Below are 13,806 nucleotides of genomic sequence, written 5' to 3'. Positions count from 1 at the left end.
ATGTAGACCTGAAACTTAGTCTTTCTCCACACAATATCTGGCTGTGGATTTCTGTATCTGTTCCCATCTTCTGCTGGAGGAAAACTGAGAACTATAGCAGAACATCATTAGAAACAATGTTATTCTGGTTTTTTTTTCCCCTTTGCTAACTTTTGCCAGACTTCTTTGTTTCTAGTGCAGCTTGTGGGTTCTTCTTTGGTAGCGTTCACCTCAAGTTAAAACAAGTATTCATTGACCACTCTTATGGGTTTTGCACCACCGTTGCCAAGCAGGTCTTGTGGGCAGGAGAGATTTTAGGTCCAATTCATGATGAAGCATGAAGTTGTCTGGGAAAGGGAAACAGAAAACATTTTTGAAGGTAGATTGGGGGTATCTATGGAGGAAGTAAGGGTAATCAGGTGGGGAATGGAGAGAGTTTTGGGAAAGACAGTAAGAATTAAAGGGCATTTGAGGTGGCAGTGTGAAAACCTAGTGAGGTGAACTCTTCCAGGAACCTATGAGGTAAGTAACCCTAGACCCTCTTATAAGGAGAACTCTTAGTAATGGAGGACACTATGTCAAGTCTGAACAGGCCATTTTTGTAGCCTGGCAAGGCTTCCAGCAGTGGGACCATGTTGCACTGGTTGAGTTGTTGGTTTATATGGTTCCTATGGAGATCCCTAAACCACATAGGCTAAGACAGAAGGTCACACTAAAAAGTCTGACACTGGAGCCCCATTGCCTAGGACAATATCAACACTGCTCACTGAAGGTAAGAGATTGAGTTTTCGTCTACATGAATCCTTCACCTCTACTCTACAAGCTACAAGGACATTTAAGTTTTCTTAATTTAAGTATTCTTCTTATTCATATATGTTTAAAAGGGGGATCTGTTCCAATCAGTTATCTTATTTGTTCTGAGATATTTCATATTTCATTATCTAATCGATAGAACAATAATTTCATGCAGATTCTCCTTTCATCTTCTTTCAAAATGATTAAAATTGTTTGTATAAGCAACATATCTAACAATAGCTCATTAATCTTTTTTTCTAAAAATTCTCTACCTTTAGTCTTTAGCCTTCATATTTAATTTTTTTGTTCTTTTTTTTTTTTTTTTAGCATTTTAGTTTTGTTTCTAAGAGGGTTTTAGTTTGCTATTGTTTTTAATCCTGAGAAATGCAGTGGTCAAGATTTAAGATGCTTTTTCTTTTCTGTTTGAGCCTTCTGTCTGGGACATCTGGGACAACACAGATGGGCCTCTTTTGTTAGTACTAACTGGTTTACCTCAATACCTCAGGTATCAAACTCATATTTTATGCATGCTCAGAAAGAGACAGGGATAGTGGGCAGACACTGGGGAAAGATAATTTCTGGGTATTTCTCCAAATTACAATGGTAATAAAAATATTATCAAAAGGGACTATTTTCCCTTCAAAAATTTCCTTAACAAAAGAATACTCTAAATTTAATCTTCACCTGAAGGTTCAGAGATACAGAAATTTCTCTCTCTGTCTCTGTCTCTTTCTGTCTGTCTCTATCTCTGTCTCTCTCTCTCTCTCCCTCTCTCTCTCTGTATGTGTGTGTTTATCATCACTAGAACTAAATGTCTCTTCTTCCTCATTATTCTAGCTGAGAAAAGTAAATTGAAAGAATGGGTGAGTGCTGGAGTGCTGGTTACTGTTGAGTATGCACCCATAGTGGACTTTTGGAACTTGGTGAACCTTCAGGCTTCTCTCTCTCTCTCTCTCTCTCTCTCTCTCTCTCTCTCTCTCTCTCTCTCTCTCTCTCTGTGTGTGTGTGTGTGTGTGTGTGTGTGTTCTCAGAGTATCCAGGTACTCATTCTTTGGATATTTTATTTTAGTTTTGTTCAGTTCCTCTTTTAGCTTCTGAGCTGATAAATCCTACTATCACCTATGACTTTCTATACAGATAAAGTAAATGTTTGTAGTTGTACTAATTTTAATCGTATCTTAAAATTTGTTTATTTTATAGTAGATTGTTAAATAGATAAATGTGCTATTGAATTATCAAACATAATAGAATTTTCCAGATCTGTTTTTATTTTTGCATTTCTTTGTGATTTTGAGCTTCATTTTGTTAGTGTAACAGAGCATCTGCCATATATATATAGAAATGGTTGAAATGTCCATAATTTAGAAAATATATAATTTCCAAGACTCTGAAAGGCACTATCATGTAAACAGCAGTATTTTTATAGATGTTTGATAAACCAGAAACCCACAATAAAAGTAAACATGATTGGGAAAACAAGTCCATAAAATATTTACTATTAATATTCTACTATACCCAAAGCCTACTCCAATTGTCATCAGAGATACATTATATTTCAATATATAATATTTATATTATGTCAGTTCTTGGACAAATTAAATGGGAACTTGTAACCATGATTTGTTTAAGATTACTCCATTCATAAACAGGTTGAGAAACTCTCATACTACTTTTTCATACAGGAAATTTAACAATTTTCCTTAACACATATATATGGGTATTGTTTCTACTCAGGATCTGGTAGGGTCATGTATGCATATAACTTGAGTTGAGTGATCAACCAGACTGGTCCAACTGATAGGACTAGATGTAGAGACAGACAGACAGACATGAGTGATAGCCAGAGCAACCCTGCACATAGTATATGGGGAGAGATAAGAGACCCAGAGAAGAATAGGACACCAAGAGAATGGATACATCTTACAGAGTCATGTGAGTAAGGCTTACAGTGGATCACAAAGACTGAAATGACTATCATGGACCCTGTATAGGTCTGAGCTAGGTCACAGTCATATACTTTTGATTTTGTAACGGAGTCTTTTTTGTGGGACTCCTAATAGTGGGTGTAGGGCATAGATAAACACTTAGTATTTTTTAAGGGACAGTAAAACATCCACTGAATGGAAACATGAATTGATAATTGTTATATCTTACAATGCAAAAGTATTAGAAGAAACTGAACTCCAGCGTTGCTAATGTCAATATGGATGTATTTTGAGAACCTCAAGCTCCTGCTTTATTTCGTTCCATAATGTTTGGCTACTGAAAGTCTGTTATTGTGCTCACTTCAGCATCACATATACTAAAATTGGAACGATACAGAGAAGATTAGCATGGCCCCTGCGCAAGGATGACACGCAAATTCATGAAGCGTTCCATATATTTTAAGGGGCTGAAAACATCCAATGGAAAAAAGATAGCCTTTTCAACAAATGGTACTGGTTCAACTGGAGGTCACCATGCAGAAGAATGTGAATTGATCCATCCTTGTCTCCTTGTACGAAGCTCAACTCCAAATGGATCAAGGACCTCCACATAAAGCCAGACACTCTGAAGCTAATAGAAAAGAAACTGGGGACAACCCTTGAGGACATCGGAACAGGGGGAAAGTTCTTGAACAGAACACCAATAGCGTATGCTCTAAGATCAAAAATTGACAAATGGGACCTCATAAAATTACAAAGTTTCTGTAAAGCAAAGGACACCATCGAAAGGACAAATCGGCAACCAACAAATTAGGAAAAGATCTTCACCAACCCTACATCAGATAGAGGGCTAATATCCAATATATACAAAGAACTCAAGAAGTTAGACCCCAGAAAACCAAATAACCCTATTAAAAAAGTGGGGTACAGAGTTAAACAAAGAATTCTTACCTGAAGAACATCGGATGGCGGAGAAGCATCTTAAAAAATGCTCAACTTCATTAGTCATTAGGGAAATGCAAATCAAAACAACCCTGAGATTTCACCTTACACCAGTCAGAATGGTTAAGATAAAAAATTCAGGAGACAGCAGGTGTTGGAGAGGGTGTGGAGAAAGAGGAACACTCCTCCACTGCTGGTGGGGTTGCAAATTGGTACAACCACTCTGGAAATCAGTCTGGCGGTTCCTCTGAAAACTGGGCACCTCACTTCCAGAAGATCCTGCTATACCACTCCTGGGCATATACCCAGAGGATTCCCCACCATGTAATAAGGATACATGCTCTACTATGTTCATAGCAGCCTTATTTATAATTGCCAGAAGCTGGAAAGAACCCAGGTATCCCTCAACAGAAGAATGGATGCAAAAATTGTGGTATATATTCACAATTCTATTCAGCCATTAGAAACAATCAATTCATGAAATTCTTGGGCAAATGTTTGGAGCTTGAGAACATCATTCTAAGTGAGGTAACACAGTCTCAAAAGATCAATCATGGTATGCACTCACTAATAAGTGGATATTAGCCTGGAAAACTGGAATACCCAAAACATATTCCACACATCAAATGAGGTACAAGAAGAAAGCAGGAGTGGCCCCTTGTTCTGGAAAGACTCAGTGTAGCAGTATAAGGCAAAGCCAGAACAGGGAAGTGGGAAGGGGTGGGTGTGAGAACAGGGGGAGGGAAGGGGGCCTATGTGACTTTCGGTGAGTGGGAGACCAGAAAAGGGGAAATCATTTGAAATGTAAATAAAATTATATCGAATAAAAAAAAAAGGCAGTCTGTGATTGAATATGGAATCTGGGTAGAACAAGTCTGTAGTGGTTCTTTTCACATATTCTAGCCCCATATCTTCTTCATGCCCTACATTGCTCAAAGTGCAGCTGAATACAGATTGTTTTCCAGGCTCTGAACAGGAAGGATTTAAGAATAGCTAATGTCATTCCTGGTGAGTCCCAGGAGTCTCATGTCTCCCTGATATCTGGGACTCTCCAGTGGCTATCTCCAGTTCCTCCTCCCTTACTGCTACTTATTTTTGGTCAATTTTCTGACCCTCTGTACCTCTCTCACACCTCCTCCAGTTCCTGATATTGCTCTCCTTATTTGCTCCCAGTCCTCTCTCCCTCCCAGGCTACCCTGATGTCATTTGAGCTGTAAATGAATGGATGGATTAATTTAAAAAAGAGGATCTCTAATGTAATATTCTAGTTCTCAAATTTTGTAACTCATGTAACTATTAATTTACATTCACTACACCATTCCTACACCATTTCAGGACCATTCCAGGGATCAAGGTTCAGTCCCCTTCTGTTCCTGAATTTCAAAGGGCGTCTGTCAGATTCTCTCATGATTTTTTTTTTTTTTTGATGAGACAGAAATATGAAGTAAGGAGACAAATGAGTGTGTATCTCATTAGAGTCTAGTCTACAATTATAGTAAGAAAATCTGTTGGATGTTTTAGCTATTCTGACAAGCAATACATTTTGGCACGACTTCTTCATATGTTGTTGTAGGTCCATATGATCAGCAGATTTTCTAAGTGCTCTTTAAATGTGCTTTGGAAACCTGCTCAGGATTTCCACTTGGATTCAGCATCAGATAATGAGAAGATTAAGAAATCAACTCAAAATGTTAATGTCACATATAAAAGCAGGGCATCTGCCTGCCTTTATAAGACTCTCACCTTTCTTTTATTCATAGGTATATAATGATAATTTAGTTGCATGCTATAATTTATAACTCATAAGTCATATTAGCAACCTAATGTGTTGAATTATATATGCATATATATATAAACATATATGTTATGTTTGTATATATATATATATATATATACATACATATATGTTATATACGTATACACACACATATATGATAGGATTTAATATTGTTCAGAACCCATCCACAAATCATTTCTCTAAGAGGTTAATGCATTCTCCCTCATTGCCAGAAGCTTCTTTGTTTTTCTGCGTGATGAGTACAAATCATAAAAAAATTTTATTATTCAAACTAATTTGTCTAAAGAACTGTGAGAGGAAATAATGAATCATAGGTCTGAGTAAACCTTGTATGCATCTCACAACTCTCATTCTCTTTATTTATATGTCCTGTGACTAATATACTCAAGATTGGGGCATTAGTTTGTTTGAAGTAACAGGCTAAGAAGGCAAGTGATGCAAAGAGTCATACCCCACAGATAGTTAGGATGAATGTGAGAAGCAATATATCGGTTGCTATATATCCTTGGTAGGTAGGGCCTGTTTTGAGACCTTATATTGTCATATAAACTGGTATCATTTAAGGCAATATGATTCCAATTTTCATCACTTAAGAGATAAATCCTTACTTTTCATATCTGATTATTACAAAGATCTCAGTGCTATTGACATTTTGCTTCACTTGGGTAAGATACTTTTTGGCTATATTTATCAAAAGCTCTGAAAACTCAAAATCCTGAATTTCATTGTCTCCTATTCAGCATAGTAAATACATCACTTACATCATTATTTATCATATTTCTGCCTTTTGCTTTACTGTAGCTTGCCCCTAAAAATATAAAAAAATAAAATAATCCAAAATCTTATAAGATTTTATATTGTTTTACTTATGTCAATGGACAAAATCTTGTTTTATAAAATGTTAATATAGAATACCTAAGTCATAAGTCAATTTAATATACTTATAAGTGAGTATAGTGACTTAATTAGTACTTAGATGCTAATGAGAAAATTGAAGTCAATAGTGGGTCTACACTGGAACTTTAGAGAGCCATTAAAATCTGTAACACTCTTAATGGCATTCTTCAATTTCATCATAGTCTATTATTCCTTTAATATATTTTATTTTTCTGCTGTATAGTAAAATGTCTGGCAACTTGGATACAGAACAAATGATTAAGTAAAATTGCCTTCTTTTTGGGTTTGGTAAAATTATCTTTCCATGGTATAATTGTTTAAATTAGAATATCCCGAATTTGCCTCAGATACTCAAATACTTGGTACCCAGTTAATGGTACTGTTTGAGTAGATTTAAAAGGTTGATGTGCCTCAGGGAGGACTTTAAAGCTTTAAGTTACACTTCATATATGAGCCCTTAGTTTCTTGCACCTCCTGCCATGACTCTCCTCCTGCTTCATGCCAAAATAGCCACATACCCAAAGAAATTCGTATTCTTTAAATCTTCTTCATCATGGTGTTTTATCACAGAAACAGCAAAGTAACTAATACACACAGGATAAAAACAGTGTTTATTAACATAAAAATAAAACTAAACTTATCAACAGGACAATTATGTGTTCCCTAAAGTCACCATTAAAGGAGTAGATAAAGACGTTTCCAAACCAAATACAGGGTGAGAGAAATATGGAAACATAATCCTTGAAATAAGATAATACTACTAGAAATTTGGGTAAAACCTAACAACAGATATAAAATATGCAGGTGGGCTGGAGAGATGGCTCAGAGGGTAAGAGCACTGACTGCTCTTCTGAAGGTCCTGAGTTCAAATCCCAGCAACCACATGGTGGCTCACAACCATCCGTAATGAGATCTGATGCCCTCTTCTGGGCTGCTGAAGACAGCTACAGTGTACTTACATATAATAAATAAATAAATCTTAAAAAAAATAAAATATGCAAGTGTAAGGACAGTAGAAAATAGCTGTCAACAGTTATATTGGACCTCTACTGAAGTCTGTTTAAATTGCAGCAGCTTTTTGAGAGATATCCTTTCTTTCTTGTTATCTCCTAATATTTCTTTAATACATTTCATTTTTATATGTTATATTTCTAGAGGTAAGGTGGCAACATTTGGGAATTAATTATCTCCTTCTATCAAATGGGTCTCATGAAGCAAACTCAAGTTATCAGGTTTAGAGGAAGGCACCTATATTCAAAGTGATCAATTCCCTCTTCCTAAATGCCACATTTGGGCAGCACAATTTCCATACTTTAACTATGTACCCGAAGTCAAACTTTCGAACATCATTCCTTCATTGTTAAAATTGGAAGAAAAATTAACTCTGTAGATCATACATATTTAATCCAGCACATAACACAGATTCTTAATTCATCCTTCTCTTTTTGCTGTGGCATTTCACTCTTAAATACCAGGCTGGCAAAACAAAGAAAGAAAGAAAGAAAGAAAGAAAGAAAGAAAGAAAGAAAGAAAGAAAGAAAGAAAGAAAGAAAACAAAATGAACAAAAAACCATTTTCTCCTAGCTAATATTCCCCAGTAAACAAGAATGTGATTATTCACCTCTATTTCAGTCTCCTTTATCACTAAAAAAAAATCATAGTTTCAGTGCTGATATAAAAGGTCAATAAGACATATTACAGAACTTCACAGAAAAATAATCATTTGAGTCATTATCAAAACACAAGGAGAAAATTTTGGTGCAATTTTATATGCAAATATATATATATATATATATATATATATATATTACTAAAAGATTTGTGTATGCATGTTGTATTTTATGGGGTTTTTTGTGCATGCTGTAATTCTATTTCTATGTTATACTTTAAACTTGGAAAATATTGTCCACTGCATAGTATACAAGCTTTACTAAGTTCATATATCTTATTCGTATGCAGGAGGAAATATTTTCTGTGGCATTGTCATAATTATTTACATAAATACTTAATAAATTGGTCAATATAAAACAATTTATAATACTCATCGTGCTGATTAACATTTCCATTTGGATTTCTTCATGAAAATTTATTGAGATACTTTTATTCTGTAGTTATGGTAGCCATGTAAACACGTGTGTGATATAGCTTTGCAGTCTTCAGATTAATTTCCCATTTCTAAAGAATTCATTATTCATTAAAGAATCCTTGAAGTTCCTTACTTGAGTAATGAATTGGGACTGTAAGTGCATAGTATTCCTAAGACAGACAAAACCTTCATTTTTCTTTTAAATAACATAATATATGCATGCTCTTTATGTGTGTTATATATATCAAATTCTGAATTAGAGCAGGGCAGTTAATTGATTGGAATACATGGGTGGTGAAATAGTTTACGATGTAACAGCTAATGCTTTGAATACAAGCCTGGAGGACCGAGTGCTATTCATAGATCCCATGTAAAAATGGAAGGAGATAATGAAATTCACCAAGTTATTCTCTGACAACTACAGATGCACCACTGCAATGACCTTAATTCACACACATACATCATTCTCACAAACAATAAAATAAATATTGTTGTGGATAACCCTGGAGTTAATTGTATGTGATGTCAATTCCTTTCTTCTGTGAGTGGCAGCGCACAAGGAATGAGTCAGCACTCAGGTGATTATTTTTTTCTGTAAACCTTCTTCCCACCTTAATTTATAAATAAAGGCTAGAACCGGTGATTGGGCAGAAAAAGAGGGGAAGGTAGAACTGAAGCTTTGGGAGAGAAGGAAAGAGAGAGAGAGAGAAAGAGAGAGAGAGAGAGACAGAAACAGAGACAGAGAGAGGACAGTGGAGGAGGAGGAAGAAGGAAAGCAGAGCAGAACATGTGGCATGAAGAAACTGCAAGTTCTAAGGGGTCTCATAGACGGGGAAGGTGGAAGTGTAGTTGTAGATCTGCCCAGTCTAGGCGCACAGCCTGTATTCATATTAATTGAGTTGTGTTTTCTTTGCCCAGGCATATTTGGGTTGGAGAACTACTGCAACAAAATATAAATTAAACACTTTTCACTAGTATGTATATACATTACATACAGTAATTGTAAAAAAAAAATGAGTGAATGAATGAACATATCCGGAGGTAAAAGTACTTGTTACACAAGACTTGTGACCTAAGTTCAATTCCTAAATACTATGATAGAGAGAAGGAATAAATTCCCAAAAGTTAGTGTCTGTTTCCACATGAGTGCCATGGCATGAGTGACGATATTCCTTCCTTCCTTCCTTCCTTCCTTCCTTCCTTCCTTCCTTCCTTCCTTCCTTCCTTCCTTCCTTCCTTCCTTCCTTCCTTTACTCACTCATTCAAAAACTTATTCACACACAGAAAACAATTAAAATTAATCTTAAGAGCATAGAGGCATGAATGATATTTTCTACAACTGTTGTAGACTAATTTTATGGGCTGAATAATGCTGGGTTTCCCCTAAACTCAATGTCAAAATCCTCATGACATGGGGAAATGGGACAACTGAATGTAATTTAGATTATGAGTTTTGAAACTTTAGAATGTGAGCAGTGCCATCATAGGAAATAAACAGACATATTGGCCATAACCCTTTTCCTGTCTGCTAAGACTACAAAAAGTGATGGTTCGCCTTGAGCCTTAATGGTTGCCCTACCCAGATAATTGATCTATAACTTTCCTATTCTTAGACCCTTACTGTCCAGGTCCTTGAGAAATGCATTCTGTTTTAGTAACCTAGTCTATGGATATTGCAAACAAATCAAACTTATGGACAAGTACAAAACTGGAAAAGAGGACACTTATGGGTGGTGATAAGGAAAGCCAGAAAATGAATCCAAGTTGCTTGTGGGAAGTCTGACCCATTCCTTACAAAACTCTCAGGTCATCAAAATGCCAAAGTAAAGCAACTGCTACATTATAAAGAGGGTTGGATCATGCTTGGCAATGCCTTCCAGAGACCTTAATGCAAAGCCCATTTTTTACCACCATTGCTAGCCTCTCTCTTAGAAACAAATTTGCCACTGTAATTAGTTGAATGCATACAGTGGTTGATATGTGTTCTATAAATCCCATGAGTGAGAAATATTTCATGAGTAAGATATTACGAAGTAGATAATTCTCTATCAAGAGATACTGCTGTATATTGCTTCATCTCCTAAGCACTTTGATAGTTTTACAGATAAGTGTACTGAATTAAATCTGTCCTTAGACGTTCTATCAATGACCTCATTGCTTTTGTATTGATTTATTTGGATTCAAAAGAAAAATGGAAAGAAACCAAGAGATAAATTAAATGTGTCAGTATGAGGGACTATAAAAATTTTATTGCCACTTGTTTGAAAGGAGCTCATACATAAACAAAATATTATTAGAATGCACAGAAATAAATCTTTAGTGTGAAGTACATGGACAAATAACAAAACATAGAACACATATGCATGGGTAAAAATTTCAACATGATTTTAATTTAAGTTATTTATGTCTTTATATAGTTATTTAATTTTGTTTTATTTTATTTTTTAAAACATTTTCATTTGTTGTGTTAGTTTGAATTCAATTTTTCTTCAATTATAAAATTTTCTATTGCCAATGATGACATTTAAATACAAAATATCAGTATCATTCTAAAAACTTTTACAGAAAAAAATGAAATTAGTGTTTAGTTCTATAAAAAACATTTTCTTTTCTGTGTTTTTAGTTGCACTCTTTTCAAAATCCAAGATGACTAACTTACCTGTGATTTGTGATCCTTGTACTTGCCTGAGAAGTACAAGAGAGATTATGCAATTTGGCTGAATAAAGCCTTATTGATTTTTAAACATATAAAAGGTGTTGAATTATGAAGAATTCTATCCATATTTCATCTTGAACTGAGCATTGATTATGCAAAGCTGTAATGTTTAAAAGTGAATAGGGTTTACAAGCTACAAAAGACATTTTTAATGAATCAGGCTTTGTGGCTTTGGCTCACGGGTCTTAAGGAAATGAACTCCAAACTTACACAGATAAAAATAAAAAAGCAAGACATAAACCACTTTAATTATAGTCGATTGTTTAAGTCATTTTTTCTTTGATCTTTGGATGCTTTTGTAACAAGGAAAATAGAGAAACACAGTAGATCAGTGTTTGATTATGACTTAAAATAAAACCTTTGAGTCTTTGCAAGTTTATGGAATTAGAGAGAAAAATATGTTTTTAAATAAATAATAGATGGTTGGTGACAATAGAATACAGGATACTTTTATGCTCTGATCTACTTAAAAAGATGTCTTTAATTATTCAGTTTTATTTTCACAAGAACTAACAAACCATCAGTGATTAAAAATGTTCAAATTTGTTCTTTAAGTAATGTAATGCTTTATTATTACATATACATGCATATACCCCCAATATGTGTATGGGTACACAGGGAAATCAAAAGACCACCTTTTTGGCCTTGCTGCCCATGTGTTCCAGATTTAGCCTCCACCTCCCCTCCACCTCCCCTGGTCTGAGCCATTCATGCAGAGCAGGAGCTTTAGATGTTCAAATGTTAATCACGCTAATGTTTGAACCACTTCTAATTTGGGATGTAACCATCAAAACCCTGCTATACCACTCCTGGGTATATACCCAGAAGATTCCCCAACATGTAATAAGGATACATGTTCCACTATGTTCATCGCAGCCCTATTTATAATTGCCAGAAGCTGGAAAGAACCCAGGTATCCCTCAACAGAAGAGTAGATGCAAAAAATGTGGTATATATACACAATGGAGTACTATTCAGCCATTAGAAACAATGAATTCATGAAATTCTTAGGCAAATGGATGGAGCTAGAGAACATCATACTAAGTGAGGTAACCCAGTCGCAAAAGATGAATCATGGTATGCACTTACTAATAAGTGGATATTAGCCTAGAAAACTGGAATACCCAAAACATAATCCACACATCAAATGAGGTACAAGAAGAATGGAGGAGTGACCCCTTGTTCTGGAAAGACTCAGTGAAGTAGTGTAGGGCAAAACCAGAACAGGGAAGTAGGAAGGGTTGGGTGGGAAAACAGGGGGAGGGAAAGGGGCTGATGGGACTTTCGGGGAGTGGGGGTTCTAGAAAAGGGGAAATCATTTGAAATGTAAATAAAAAATATATCGAATAAAAAAAACAAAAACAAAAACAAACAAAAAAAAAAACCTCCCACTCAGGCCTCAGGAAACACTGAAAAAGAGACAGTGGAAAGAGTATAAGATTCAAAGAGAATAGGGGAAGGCAGGAGAAATTTCCTCTAAATAAACTAAGTGGAGGTAATAGGAACACAGAGAACAGCCAGCAAAGACCAGCACAGGGCTGTAACAGGTTCTCGCTGTCCATACTGTGGTTGGCTTTTAATGTTTTTATGGGATTCCGCATGTGCAAATGAGTGGGTCTCTACTACTTATCCCTCATCTTGGACTCTTCTCCCACTGTTGGTTTGGATTGTTCAACACTGATGTGATGGTGATTGTCTTATCCTATTATAATTTATTTTGATAAGAATAATAGAAAAAATATAATGTTTGATTCTGCTTGTCATTTTGGAAAATAAACAATAAAATAAATTGTCATTTTAAATATAGTTTGATCTTTCCAATGTGTTTCATATGCACTTTATTTTTTGTTCCTTCCTTTTTCTTCTGCCATGAATTTTAAGTCTTTAGGTATTTCCTTATTACTTTACAATTGTGTTTAAAAGTACAGGCATTTATTTTTAGGATTAATCAAGGGATATTTAGTATTATCATGCTTCAGCTGATATCAGTTAAAGCTGTTCTCATTTTTCAAATTTCTGTTTGTTGACTATGTATTCCTTCAGTTCCACATGGTCTTGGATGGGCTATTAAAATAACTGAAAGGCATAAATGGCTTCCATTTGCAGGCTTCTGTTTTTTTTATTTCCTTTGTATTTCTTTCAAATTAGCAACACATGCTGTTCCAAGAGAAACAGACTTATATGCAACTCTGTATCACATCATTCTTTCTAGTTTCTTGATGGCTAAATGTGACCACTGGATAAAACAGACAGTAGTAGTTTACAACTCAAGAAATAGAGATAAAATGTTTGATCCAACAGACTTTTGATATTTTTCAAAGGATAGGTAAATGACTTAGAAATTGATGTAAAATATCCAATGTTTCACATTTCTTTTATAGAGTAACTTCTTTACAGTACATCATTTAATTTTTATAACATTTGGCTTTTTAATGTTTTCTTTTCTTTATTTACATGATTGAAAGACAGAGGAGCTTATCTCTCCCTGCATGCCAGTAGATGGCCGAGAAAAGCTTGCTGAATCAGTTCTCTCATTCCAAATTTTGGGGTCTGGAAATTAGCTCAAGCTCCTTCCCATGCTTTGCCACAAAATACCTTTACCTGCAAAGCCATCTCACCACCCAAAATTACAGAAATATCTTTCTAGAATAAGTATTCATTTCCTTAT

The 13,806-nt window shown here is 35.1% G+C and overlaps 1 non-coding gene across 1 annotated transcript; it reads left to right on the top strand.

The window, feature by feature from the left end:
• The first annotated feature begins 3,052 nt into the window (after nucleotides 1–3,052).
• Nucleotides 3,053–3,159, top strand: LOC127666438 (U6 spliceosomal RNA). The gene has a single exon (XR_007973632.1). It is a non-coding gene; the product is annotated as a U6 spliceosomal RNA (small nuclear RNA).
• Nucleotides 3,160–13,806: the final 10,647 nt, after the last annotated feature.

This window comes from Apodemus sylvaticus, chromosome 15 (assembly GCF_947179515.1).
Source record: "Apodemus sylvaticus chromosome 15, mApoSyl1.1, whole genome shotgun sequence".
NCBI lineage: Eukaryota > Metazoa > Chordata > Mammalia > Rodentia > Muridae > Apodemus > Apodemus sylvaticus.
This window is presented reverse-complemented; position numbering and strand designations above follow the sequence as displayed.